We start from the raw sequence: 15327 nt of genomic DNA on the forward strand, positions 1-15327 counted from the left end.
ATAAGTACGAGGCTTAAGAAAGAAAACTAAGAAAGGGGGTTGATTCATTTGACTAAAAGTTCTTCATGGCAGTGCCCTAGCATGGCCGCAGTCTAATGACTGAAATGAATAAAAGATAAAATAAATAAGTGATTAAGGACTAATGATAATGATTAAATAAATGAATAAGGACTAATGATAAAACTAATAAATAGATAGTTAGTCTACATAACTGTGAGAGGAGAATAGGGCTGGTTTCTCTGGTGTGTGTATTCCTCCCTGGAGGAGATGCTGGTCTGTCGCAGGAGTAATCATTTTTACCTGCTGAGTGGGCGGGAACATGAAATGAAGCATTGCCCAGTCCAGGAATTGAAATCACAATCTTATGATCAAGAGTTGAACACCCTAACCACTAAGCCATGTGTTTCCACTGTAAATAGATGGTAATAATGACATTGTCAAAATAAATGAATGAATATGATAAGGATTAAATAGATATATGAATAAAGTTGGAAAACGGTAGAGTCTAAATAAACGAATGAAGTTGGCTAAAGAGAGAGAGAGAGAGAGAAAGAGAAAGAGAGAGAGATAGAGAGATAGAGAAAGAAAAAGAGAAATTGTTTGAGAGCGAGAGAGAAGATGAGTAAAAGATTGCTAAGAATCAGGTTTAAATATAAAAACTAATGAAGCATGTTAATGTATTGATTTCTTACAATAGATTTCTCTTAAGGCTATGTTCATTTTATTGATTTAGTATTGGGTCATTGGAGAATTATTGTTGTGTTAGTAATGGTTTATAGTTTGGTAATATTATTGGTTAGTATGGGGTCACAGTATAGAGCCTTAGTACAGGGTCATAGTATGAAGCCAGGGTGTAACATTGTATTATTTATCGAATGGCGTTTATTCTTTTATTGCTTTCTCTCCACATACATTATTAACCCCTTTTAGCAATATCTTTCACCTTTTACTTGTGTCAGTCATTAGACTGTGACCATGCTGGGGCACTGCCTTGAAAGGTTACGTCAAACAAATTGACCCCCCTCATCATCATCATCATCATTGTCATCATTTAACATCTCTTTTCCTTGTTGGCATGGGTTGGACGGTCTGACGAGCTGGCGAGCCAGAGGACTGCAGCAAACTCCAGTTGTCTGTTTTGGCATGGTTTTTTTTCCAGCTGGATGCTCTTCCTAATGCCAACCACTTTACAGATTAGACTCTGTGTGTGTATATGTGTCTACATTACATATGTATGTATGTATGTGTGTATGCATGTATGCATACATGTATGTATGTATTCCCTTGTTGTCTAGTGGTCAGGATTTCTGGTTTTCACCAACAAAGCCTAGAATCAATTCCAGACAACCAGACTTGGGAATGCATAGGTTTTCACAAGCATAGATAGGCATGGGCCATATGGTTAAGTTTGCTTCCTATCCACGTAGTTCCAGGTTCAGTCTCACTGCATGGTACCTTGGGCAAGCGTCTTCTACTATAGCCCCAGTCCAACCAAAGCCTTGTGAGTGGATTTGGAAAGTAGAAACTGAAAGAAGCCCATTGTGTATATAAATATATTTTGTTTTATTCATTTACTTGTTTCACTCATTTGACTGCAGCCATGCTGGAGCACCGCATGTATTGTGCGTATCCTTACTCTTTTACTTGTTTCAATCATTTGATTGTGGCCATGCTGGAGCACCACCTTTAGTCGAGCTAATCGACCCCTGGACTTATTCTTTGTAAGCCTAGTACTTATTCTATTGATTTCTTTTGCTGAACCGCTAAGTTACGGGGACGTAAACACACCAGCATCAGTTGTCAAGCAATGTTGGGGGGACAAACATACACACACACACACACACACACACACACACATCTATATATATATATATATATATATATATATACACACACACACACATATATGATGGGCTTCTTTCAGTTTCCATCTACCAAATCCACTCACAAGGCTTTGGTCGGCCTGAGGCTATAGTAGAAGACACTTGCCCAAGGTGACACGCAGTGGGACTGAACCCGGAACCATGTGGTTGGTAAGCAAGCTACTCACCACACAGCCACTCCTACACCTATATATATTGTCTATATATATTACATGGTAGCTGTAAATGATCATCAGCGTCATACAAGTGAGGTTGTTCATTTCTAGTCTTTTGTGAAAAACATGAACAAATATTACTTTACTAAGAAAGAGGTGAGGGTTGGTGACAAGAAGGGTACCCAGCTGTAGAAATTCTGCCTGAGAAAATTCCCTCTGACCCATGCAACATAGGAAAGTGGATGTTAAAAAAAGATGGTGGTGGTGGTGGTGGCACTGGTGGTGTTGTATCATCATCATCATCGCCATTTTAACAACCACTTGTTTGTGTTTCATGTGGTTGGATGAGACGACATCAGAGCAGAGATTTTATGGTTGGATACTCTTCCCGAGGCTGACCCTCGCTTGTTTTGCAAACAAACAAAAAGTGCCTTAGTCTTCTGAACAATGAACAACAGTGATGTAGTTAGGCAGAGAACTGAAAACAAGTGATACTGTTTGAATGAAGTTTTTCTTTACAAGAATTGCACATGGCAAGACATGGCAAGACGTAGCAGACTGCATGGAAAGGATGCTGTCTGTGCGAGCAGTGAGGCAGTTGATTACAGTGAGCAAATGCAAAGAGGACGGGAGATATGAACTCACTCTCTCTCACACACACACACACACACACACACACACACACACACACACACACTCATTCACTCACTCAGAGTAGACTTTTTCACTTTCTGTCTACTAATTTCACTCACAAGATATTGGTGAGTCCACAGCTATAGTAACATAGTATAGGAAGTCAGCTGACAGCATTCACAGAGTGGGACTGAACTCCTAGCTGTGTGGTTCCAATGTAAACTTCTCAACAATGAAGCTATTATATATGTGTGTGTGTGTGTGCATACTTATATGTGTGTGTGTATATCTATTTATAACTATAAATATAAGTATTTATACATATATCTGTATCTATCGATATATCTATGTATATATATATATATATGTGTGTGTGTGTGTGTGTATATATATATATATATATATATATATATATATATATATAATTTTTGTTTTCTAGATAATGACATTTCTGAAATGTCAATCTTTAAATATAGAAAAATTTAAAAAAACAAAAAACAAAAACAGAGCAAGTATGGGAAAAATTGTATCTCCCTCCCCACTGTCTCTGAAATGATGATGAGAGATAACAAAAAAAAAAAAAAAACTGTAAAATTAATATAAAATAATTAAGTAAAAGTCCTATAACGACAACAACGACAGCAACAGGAATGATGATAAAACTACAGCAATATTAGAATTTTAAGTTAAAAAAAAAATTATTGAAAAAAATTAAAAACTTGCAATGTAGTAATACACCAAATCATTATTTCATTAAATTATTATTCAATTCGTTATATTTTTTAAAGTTTTTCCCATATCTTTTAAAGTAGCAGCTAAAAAAGAATTACAATTTTTGTTGTTGTTAATGTTTTTTTTCGTTTCTAAAAATATATATTTATTCTTTTTTTAATTCAAAATATCATGTAACGACATAATCCCATAATTCCCTCTGGTTAAAGAAAAAAAACCAAATACAAAAAAAAAGATGACAACAAAAAAACTGACTTAACAAAACAAGATGAAGAAAATAATAAAATAAAAAGACAGTAGTAATAACACCAACAGCAGTAACAACAACAATAAGAATTGTAATTCTTTGATGTGTTTCAATTTTCCTGTCTCTGATTAATATTTCTAATGAGTGCAAAAATGTTTCCTTCGTACAAACGCAAGACAATGGCTTCTTGGTTAAGAAGGTCATTTCACAACCTCGTGGTTCAGTGTTTGATTCTACAATGTGACATCTCGGATGAGTATCTTCTGCTCTCAGTGGAGGCGCAATGGCCCAGTGGTTAGGGCAGCGGACTCGCGGTCATAGGATTGTGGTTTCGATTCCCAGACCGGGCGTTGTGAGTGTTTATTTAGCGAAAACACCTAAAAGCTCTACAAGGCTCCGGCAGGGGATGGTGGCGAACCCTGCTCTACTCTTTCACCACAACTTTCTCTCACACTTACTTCCTGTTTCTGTTGTGCCTGTAATTGAAAGGGCCAGCCTTGTCACACTGTGTCATGCTGAATATCTCCCGAGAACTACGTTAAGGGTACACGTGTCTGTGGAGTGCTCAGCCACTTGCACGTTAATTTCACGAGCAGACTGTTCTGTTGATCGGATCAACTGGAACCCTCAACGTCGTAAGCGATGGAGTGCCAACAACATCTTCTGCTCTGCCATTGTCTAAGGGATGAACCAAAGTTCTTGCGAGGGAAATTTAGTTGAAGGAGAACGGTGAAGGAATCTGTTGTGGATGTTGTTATTGTCATCGTTTTTGTAGTTATCACCACCATCATCATCATCATCATCATTGCTTTTGGGTCTGAATGCATTTTCTGTCTGCGACCAACCATTTAAGGTTTTTTCACAACACAGAGACATGCTGTACCTTTATATATATATATATATATATATATATATATATATATATATATATGGCACTCGGTTACTATGACGAGGATTACAGTTGATCTGATCAACAGAACAGCCTGCTCGTGAAATTAACGTGCAAGTGGCTGAGCTCTACCACAGGCACGCATACCCTTAAGATAGGTCTCAGGCAAATTCCGCATGACACAGAGTGTGACATGGCAGGTCCTTTGAAATACGGGTACTACTCATTTTTGCCAGCTGAGTGCACTGGAGCAATGGGAAATAAAGTATCTTGCTCAAGGACACAATGCACCACTGGGAATTGAACTCATGACTTTTATGATCATGAGCTGAATACCCTAACCACTAAGCTATGTGCCTTCATATATATATATATATATATATATATATATATATATATATATATATATACTTGAAAAGCAGCAGAAATATAACAAAAAACTGTTACTCGGAATAATAAAGCATATTACTCTACCTCTGGTATTTGAGTACTCTTTTTTCCACCTTGTTGCACATTTCATGTGCTTACTCTGGTATATATACATACATACATATATATATATATATATATATATATATATATATATATATAGAACATTGATAAGGAGCAAATACCTTGAAACTAGTCTGTAGGTGCCAGACCAGCAAGGAGAAGTGGCTGACCTCCCCTGTTCAAAGGTTGTAATGGACACAGGTTCATGTGTCACATAGCTAGCTAGAGGCGATGGCCTCTTGAAGCTAATCAACGGCAGCATTCATCCTATTTTTCTGGACTGCCATGTTAGCTTGGCAATAACTATATATATATATATATACATATATATATATATATATATATCTGTAAATAATATGTTACAATTATTCTGTAGCCATGATAAAACTCCAAGTTTTGGATGTTGGCCAGTTATCTGGCCATCGAAAAAATGCTATGAAAATTACCGTTATACAAAGGGAAATTACTGTGTGATTGGCTGTTATTAAGACAAAAGACCTATTAGAATGACTCCTAAATAAGGGGAGGGTGTAAAGGTAAGGGAGTAAAAATGTCCATAGTATTCGCGTAAGCATGCATGTCCATACATACATATGCGCGCCCGCACACCCACGTACATGCACCTATATGTATATACTCGTCCACCCTCACTTGAAACACACACATGCTCATCCACACATTCGCCTAAAAATATATATATACCCGCATACACGCTTGCACACACATGCACGCAACATGCTTGCACACACATGTGCGCAACATGCTTGCACACATACACACGCACACAAAATAGGTTCATACACATGTCTATATATGCACATGCACAAGAAAAAACAGGGCTAAAGGCAAAATGCAGAAAAAAGTGTAAAAATGTGTAAAAAAGCAATAAAGGTAAAACACGTCTATATACACACATTCTCGCATGCATGCACACTCACACACGTCTATATATGCATGTACCCGCACACATGCACACATCCACAAGCGCGCACAAAAAGTTCCATGGGTATATAGTGTAGTGGTTAAGAGCGTGGGCTACTAACCCCAAGATTCTGAGTTCGATTCCAGGCAGTGACCTGAATAATAATAATAATAATAACATCGAAAAGTACCTTAGGAATGAGAACCCAGGTTCGAAATTTCCCCAAGACACCTGATGAAGGCTGGAGGGTATATCAGCCGAAACGTGTTAACAACAAACAAGATGAGGAGAAATATCCGTCAAATGTAAATAATGTACATAATTCCTCATCTCTTAAATGTAGAAGATATATATATATATATATATATATATATATATATAAAGATTAGAAATGATCTAATTAAATCCCACAGAGAGACTTAAGCAGCAGTGTTACGATAAAGCAGTTGTTTACTGTCAACTTAATGTGACAGACCCATTAAGGGAATCATACTGCTGCTATTTAGCCCTAGGAAGCTGGATCGCTTCCTGTTGGCCTTGACACATTTCCTGTGTTCTTATATTTGTGAAGGGGAGACAAGCACCTCCACCCAGCCTAGCCTGCATTCAGGGACATGTTTCTGAGTCTTTGCTCGTCATCAGCCTGAAGTAGCACGACCAGCTGGCTGAAGATGCCTGTCAACCTCTCACAAATATATATATTTATTGTGAAAACACATTCACTGATTACAAATAGAAATATATATATTTGTGAGAGGTTGACAGACATCTTCAGCCAGCTGGTCATGCTACAGAAACATGTCCCTGAATGCAGGCTAGGCTAGGTGGAGGTGCTTGTCTCCCCTTCACAAACATAAGGACATAGGAAATGTGTCAAGGCCGACAGGAAGCGGTCCAGCTTCCTAGGGCTAAATAGCAGCAGTATGATTCCCTTATTGGGACTGTCACATTAAGTTTAACAGTATACAACTGCTTTATATCTAAAGATATTTATCAAAATAAGCAACAAGGATATCCAAAGTTAATGCAGTACGATCGTTTCATGCGACTCCATTTAATTAAGCAATGTAAACATTACATCAAATATAAAATGCAGCTCTGCATTTTACATTTGATGTAATGTTCACATTGCTTAGATAAACAGAGTTGCATGAAACGATCGGACTGCATTAACTTTGGATATCCTTGTTGCTTATTTTGATTTTAATCACCTTATTTTGGAATTGTATGGACAATACCATACTTAATTCTGGTGCCTAAACTTAAGTACCATATTCACCTTGAATCAAAATTTTCTATACAGATATATATATATATATATATATATATATATATATATATATATATATATATATACACACACACATATATATATGTGTGTATTTATGCATTTTAATAAAGGAATGCGTGTAAAGAAGAGATTCTCCTCATAACCTCTTGAAATAAACTAAGCTAAAATAAAATAATCTAAAACCTACAGAGTTTTCTAGATCGATCATTTAACAAATAAGAATTCAATTATATCACTTAATTATTGTGTAATTAACCATTCATAGATCGGAAATTACATCAGCTGCTATATACAATAGCAGAAGAGGTTTGCATGCATGTATGTGTGTGTGTCTGTATGATTCATGTTGTGTGTTTGAGAGTGACAGAGAGTGTATATGTACATGTGTGTGTGTGTGATGTGTCCTAGATTTTTGCTTTTGTTATATAATTATTTTTCTTCTATATTTTCTTTTCCCCCCACCATGTGTGTTACTTTCTTCCCATCCTGTCATATCTTATTTCTTTACCTCTTTTCCTTGTTTGATTCTTGTTGGTTGGCAGAGATGTTAGTCTATTGGGTAAAATGCTTTGCAGAACTTGTTCCAGCTCTTTTTGTGGTGAGTTCAATTCCTGCTGAGTTCAACTTTCATCATTTCAATGTGAATAAATAGTAAGCAATTCTCAAGGGAGCTGAACAGCAGAAGGTCTTGAGAGAAGAAACCCCCACCTCTGGCAAGTGCCTTGGCCCTTAACTTCTTACATTCTAAGTGGGCATTTAAACTGCTTGGAGATTTCATTTGTGACCAACTCATCTTTCATTCAGACATAGTGTATCTAGGACTACATTATCTAATGTATATTGTGTAGAGGTAAGAAATTTCAAGCAAGCTGAACTGCAAAAAGTCTTTGGAGAAGAAGCTTTCCTTAAGTAAGTGTCTCGGCCCTTAACTTCTTATACTCTAAGGGGAAAAGGCTGCACCCAGGTTATGACATCTGGGTGCCCTTTTGCTGACACTTTTGAGACATTTGAATATGGGAGACTTGTGCATTTTGTCATTCATCCTTTTGGGGTTGATTAAATAAAGTACCAATCAAGTACTGGAACCCTGCATTGGTGAACCCTGTCTTTTCAGAATTGCTGGTCTTGTATCTAATAATTATTAAATGTGGTAAGGCAGTGAGCTTTGATATTTTGGATTCATTTCCCAGGCCTGTTTCCAGAATTTGTCTTGGGGAAGGAGTGAGTTGGACAGTGCTACCTTTCATTGCATTTCTTGTCATAATTTCAGTTTATATGGTATCATTTAATATTTGTTTAATTTTTTTACAGAATTACTACCGTGCAAAATATTCAATCTCAAGGAAACAAGTCTTCAAGTGAACTCCTATATACATCTCCGCAGTAAGTGTCTGTCTGAGTATTTTTTCTCTCCTTTTTTTCTCTCCTTTTTTTCTCTCCTTTTTTCTCTCCTTTTTTTTCTCTCCTTTTTTTCTCTCCTTTTTTTCTCTCCTTTTTTCTCTCCTTTTTTCTCTCCTTTTTTTCTCTCCTTTTTTTCTCTCCTTTTTTTTCTTTCCTTTTTTTTCTCTCCTTTTTTTCTCTCTCCTTTTTTTCTCTCCTTTTTTCTCTCCTTTTTTTTCTCTCCTTTTTTTCTCTCCTTTTTTCTCTCCTTTTTCTCTCTCCTTTTTTCTCTCCTTTTTTTCTCTCTTTTTTTCTCTCCTTTTTTTTCTCTCCTTTTTTTTCTCTCCTTTTTTTCTCTCTCCTTTTTTTCTCTCCTTTTTTCTCTCCCTGTTTTTTTCTGTCCTTGTTTTTTTCTCTGCTTGTTTCTTTCTGTGTTCCTTTCTGTTGAAGAGCATAGGCTCGAAACGTTAAAGACTTTCTCTATTCCCGAACGTTATACTAATACATCTATTTGTTGTCTACACCACCTGTCTTCATCTGTTGTTTTTTCGTGAATTCTCCCTATTTTATATTAACATTTGTTTTTATGTTGAGTTATGATAAAAACAATTTTACATTAATCTGATGGGTTACTCTATACTTTTGTAGAGTATAACTTTATTATTCGTAAACAAGAATGTTGTTGACAGTGACTTTGAAGTTTTGTCCAGCTAAGCCATATCAGTGTTTCCTAAACTTTTTTGAATTTCCACCTCCTTTTTGGATTACATATCCCATCAAACCTCCCACCTGAAGTCAATCAAAAATAACTCATCAAAATTTAGATGTCAAATAATTGCTTATTGTTTTAGCATTTTTTTGCCTTATCAAAAATATAATTGAATAAAAATATCTATAATAGAATTATATGAAAGATGGGCTTCTTGTGAGGAGATTTATTTTGCCATATTCAGCTGAACAGTAATAAGTAGTATCCTTAAATCACCCTTTTTGACTTCTTGTAGTCAGCTTCTCTTTTCCATCAAAAAGTGTGAAATAGCTTCAGCTCTTTAGCATCTGAAAATAATTCTGCTTGTTTCTCCGTTACTTAGCTCGTCTGTGACACTTCCATGAGATTAGTTGAATTAAGGAGGAGGGAGGGGATGAGAGGGAGGAAGAGGATGAGAGGGAGGAAGGGGATGAGAGGGAGGAAGGGGATGAGAGGGAGGGAGGAGAGAGGTAGGTAAGGGAAGGGAGGTGATGGTGAGTGAAATGTGTAAATTTGCTTTTGAGTTAAGTTTCTTTTTCTCCATCCCTTAACCCATCTGTGATGCTGTCCCATGATTAGTCGAAGGGAAAGGCAAAGAGCGAAAGGAAAAGGAGAGAGAAAAAGAGAGTAAGGCAAAGAGGGAGAGAGAAAGAGGGAGAGTGCTGTGTATTAAATCTATAAAATTCTGCATAAAGTATATAAAGTGTATATAGTAATCATTGTATTCCAATTTCCTTCACTTTTCAATGATTAGCAGATGAGTGACTATATTTTGCTACAGACACAACACAGGCTATGCTTTCAGGTTTCTTGGATAAAGTTTTCAGAAATAACCCAATAAGTTAACCATTAATTCTGTGAAATATTCATGGGTCCCATTAGTTCAGATTATTCTGTCAAATGTAATATTTAAACATTTACATTGTTTTGAATTAACCATGCATTATCTTGAAACTTTGAGATTTTGAATCTGTGATTGTTTATTTTTTAGAATGACATTATAGGGTAGGTATGAAAAGCCAGATCTGATCAGTTTGAATATAAAACAGATAGAATATTTGCGCTCCATGTGGCCGGTTGAAATGCTAAAGGGTTAACTATACATTCAACTAAATATGATGAGTTGAACATAATTAGGAACTTTTTCACAATAGCACACAATTTTAGACAAAGGATTTCATAAAGATTTATAACTTTATGCTTTAATCAAGAATGATGTTACCCATTTTGTAAATTTGATTGTCAACTCTTGGTTGTTTTTTTTTTTTTAAATTCAATGAAATGCAGAATATAACAGGTTTCATTAACTTAAATTTTTCTAACAGTCGTCTTCAGAGAAATGTAAAAGAGATTTAAGTATCCATGATAAATTATACATATGTGTGTGTGTATATATATATGTGTGTATATGTATATATATATATCATGTGTACATAAATATATATATATCCTTTCAATTTGTAAAGGGTAAATGCCTCTGAGTGTACTCATAAAAGCTCCTGTGCTGTTTGTTGTTGGCTACTGCTTATTATTCCCATCTTCCAGAGTAATCTTATGAGATTGTTATGTATGCAGAACTCTGCATGTGAGAATATAGTCTCAAACAAACATCTGTTATGCAGAAACATATGTAGCTATGCATTAATGAAATATATAAATTTCTATCTAAAAACTTTTCATCATTACTTTATATATATATATATATAAAAACAATTGCGGTGTGTAAGATGTTTATAAGCCATTTAAGAAACACACAAAAACCGTTAGATTCACTTCAACATAGCACGGAATTTTGTCAGTGAACAGGTCGCACTCTCAAAGCGACGAAAATATTTTGGCAAATTAAATTTAAATGTTGAAGTGAATCTAACAGTCTTTGGGTGTTTCTTAAATGACTTATAAACACCTTCCACGCTGCAATTGTTTTCGTTCCAGCACATGATCTCAGATCAGGTCACTTGCTATGCAAGTACATCTCCATACACACACACACACACACACACACACACAAACACACACACACACACACACACACACACACAGTATGTTTCAGCTACTAAAAGTCATCTGCATAGAAATTTGAAAGAGATTCAAGTACCCATGATAATATATATATATATATATATATATATATATATATACAAGAATATAAACTATAAAATATACAAGAATTCGTAAGTGCCTTTCTTATCGTTGATTTTTGGTGTCGCATATCCAAAAATTACCGTGAATTTTTTTAGAGACACTTTCAAATTTATCAGAATATTTGGACTGAAGATTGGAATAGTGAAATTTTCATTCGCTTAACCATGAAACGATTCGTATCCAATTAACTAAGGACTTGTTTTGTTTACGCTTTTCCCTCCGGTTTTTTGTTCTATGTGTGCCATAAATATCGCCATCCGTTTAGAGAAAAATTTGTAGTTTAGAATCAGTAGTTCTTTGACTGCTATTTCTAAATTTTCAGTATGTTGGAGAAGCAACTCAATGCTAATCCCTGTATATTTATGATGATATATATATATATATATATATATATATATATATATATATTAGGTGTTATATAGGTGTTAGATATTAATTTTGTTATTGTGGATTTGTGATGTGTATATGTATTGTATATATTGTATATATTCTGTGTATGTGTGTTGTATATATCCTGGAGTTGTAGCAGAAACACAAAACCAGCAAATCAATAATTGCAGAAAAACTATAACAAGCGACATGACATTCTCACATAAAAATACATTAATGATGAATAGGGGGGGGGGGGGGGGGAGGGAAAGATTTCTCCATAAAATAATGATTAGGTTTGTTTTAGTCAGGAAATATTTAAAGAGTAGGTGTGAAGTTCAGTAAGAAAAAGAAAGTATAGAAATAAAGCTATTATAGGTTATTGGAAATAGCCAATAGCCAGTTCAATTATTGTAAAATTTAAATTAAGATTTGTGTAAATGGGTGGTGTGTGTCTGCGTGCTGGGGAGTAGGGGATGACTGTAATAAAAGTTTATTGAGCTTTGAGACATAAGGAAGTTATTTATTTGGGAAAGATGAAAAAAATTGCATGAATGGTCAAGTAGCTATATATATATACATATAAATACATACTTACATACATAATTCACACACACACACACACACACACACGTAATGTAAACTTATGAGTGTGTGTGTGTGTGGGGGTTACGTTGTTTTAAGTGGGTTTGTGGGTTCAGTTATGTATTTAGGCTCTCTGGTGTGCATGTGCATGTGTAGCTGTGTAAATGATAGTGTATATAAGTGTGTATTTATATATGTGTATTCATATATGTGTATTGATTTATGTGTGTCATATTTGTGCATCTGCCCATCCGTGCATGCTCATATATATATGTGTGTGCACATACAGATATGTGTTACATTTGAAGACTGTATGTATAACATGTATAATAGAAAAAGGCCACATGACTGCTTGGTATGAAGTCACTCACAAACACTCCCACTGTGGGCCCACAGCCAGAGCTCTTTCTGCTTCTTGCCCTTCCCACCACTATCCCATATGTCTTCTACATTTCTGCTACTATTCACACTCCTTACTGACTACTGGCCCAGTCCTTTCTCCCCACAATGCCAGCCAGCTTCAGTTCCATCCCTGCACATTTGTTTGGTGCAGGCACATGGTAAAATGGTTAGGGCGTTGCAGTCATGATTGCAAGATCATGGTTTTGATACCCAGATTGGGTGGCATGTTTGTATTCTTGAATTAAACATTCCATTTCATGTTGCTCCAGTCCACTTGGCTGTAAATGAGGAATCCACTGAAGGCATTTGGCTTACAATTGTAAGGATGTGAGTTTGATTCCTGGTGGTGCGTTGTTCTCTTGAGCAAGGCATTTTATTTCACATTGCTCCAGTGCAGTCAGCTGATAAGAATGAGTTGTACCCATATTTGAAAGGGCCAGCCTTGTTACATTCTGTGTCATGCTGAATCTGCCTGAAAGAGACCGATAGAATAAGTACTAGGCTTACAAAGAATTTGGGGTCAATTTGCTTGACTTAGGGCGGTGCTCCAGCATGACCACAATCAAGTGACAAACCAGTAAAAGAGTAAAAGAATATACACATACATACATACATACATACATATACATACACATACATATATATATATATATATATATATATATATATATATATATATATATATAAGCAATGTTAATTCTCTAAATGAAGTATTAACAGTAACTGCACGATAAAGTGTAGTATATTGCCACTTAAGTGTGGCTGACCCCTAGGGGTGGATGTTACTGTTGCTTTTAGCCCCAGGAGGACATCTCCTCCAGCTGGCTTATCGACACACGACTGTGCCCTGTTTGCCAAGGGAAGTTATCCCTCTCACCACGATCTGCAGCACGAACGGATCCGGATTTCAGGGTTATTTCCCTTCGTCGGCGTTCGGTGTCTCTCTCACCAAGGTCAGTAGCTATCGAACGCCGACGAAGGGAAATAACCCTGAAATCCGGATCCGTTCGTGCTGCAGATCGTGGTGAGAGGGATAACTTCCCTTGGCAAACAGGACACAGTCGTGTGTCGATAAGCCAGCTGGAGGAGATGTCCTCCTGGGGCTAAAAGCAACAGTAACATCCACCCCTAGGGGTCAGCCACACTTAAGTGGCAATATACTACACTTTATCGTGCAGTTACTGTTAATACTTCATTTAGAGAATTAACATTGCTTGTTTTCACCTTTTCGATATCAGTGAAGAATTTCACTGGAAAAGTAGATATAAGATTGCCAGGTTTTTGTCTCTCTCACCAAGGTCAGTAGCTATCGAACGCCGACGAAGGGAAATAACCCTGAAATCCGGATCCGTTCGTGCTGCAGATCGTGGTGAGAGGGATAACTTCCCTTGGCAAACAGGACACAGTCGTGTGTCGATAAGCCAGCTGGAGGAGATGTCCTCCTGGGGCTAAAAGCAACAGTAACATCCACCCCTAGGGGTCAGCCACACTTAAGTGGCAATATACTACACTTTATCGTGCAGTTACTGTTAATACTTCATTTAGAGAATTAACATTGCTTGTTTTCACCTTTTCGATATCAGTGAAGAATTTCACTGGAAAAGTAGATATAAGATTGCCAGGTTTTTGTCTCTCTCACCAAGGTCAGTAGCTATCGAACGCCGACGAAGGGAAATAACCCTGAAATCCGGATCCGTTCGTGCTGCAGATCGTGGTGAGAGGGATAACTTCCCTTGGCAAACAGGACACAGTCGTGTGTCGATAAGCCAGCTGGAGGAGATGTCCTCCTGGGGCTAAAAGCAACAGTAACATCCACCCCTAGGGGTCAGCCACACTTAAGTGGCAATATACTACACTATATATATATATATATATATATATATATATATATATATATATATATGGATATATAAAGGTAAGTAGAGTTAGTGGTTGAAATAACTGTCTAAGGGATACGAATATCTGTATTTACTACGGTATCAATTACCTATGTTAACCCTAAGCATGTGTATGCAAGCACACTATGCAGGTAATAACAGAATAAATGAGTTTATCATGAATCAAGTTTAAAATAAGCATAAAATGGAGAAAACTCTTGATCAACAAACAAATTGACCAACATTGGTTAATTGTTTTTTAATACAAAGCTTAACATTGCTTATGCCTGTTTCGGCTGAAATTGGCAGTTCAGCAAAAGAGACTGATAAAATAAAGACCAGATTTAGAAAACAAGCATTGGGGTTGATTTGTTCAACTAAACACTTCAAGGTGGTGCCCCAGTGTGGCCAAAGACCCAGGACTGAAACAAATAAATGATAAAAGATATATAGTGGTGTAAGCATGGCTGTGTGGTAAGAAGTTTGCTTCCCAAGTACATGGTTTTGGGTTCGGTCCCACTGCATGCCACCTTGGGGAAGTGTCTTCTATTATAGCCTCAGACCGACTATGTGAGTG

The 15327-nt window shown here is 36.4% G+C and overlaps 1 long non-coding RNA gene across 5 annotated transcripts in view; it reads left to right on the forward strand.

The window, feature by feature from the left end:
• LOC128250710 (uncharacterized) overlaps window positions 1-15327 on the forward strand; it is a 353509-nt gene that overhangs the window by 181748 nt on the left and 156434 nt on the right. For 4 of the 5 annotated variants that reach the window (XR_016238436.1, XR_016238437.1, XR_016238434.1 and 1 more), the window contains exon 4: window positions 8556-8627. This is a non-coding gene — a long non-coding RNA (uncharacterized LOC128250710). Of the gene's footprint in view, window positions 1-8555; window positions 9498-15327 lie in introns of those variants that run through there. The other variant, XR_008266715.2, reaches the window with a different exon arrangement.

The sequence above is a fragment of the Octopus bimaculoides genome, chromosome 25 (genome assembly GCF_046866305.1).
Source record: "Octopus bimaculoides isolate indiv1 chromosome 25, ASM4686630v1, whole genome shotgun sequence".
Lineage (NCBI taxonomy): Eukaryota > Metazoa > Mollusca > Cephalopoda > Octopoda > Octopodidae > Octopus > Octopus bimaculoides.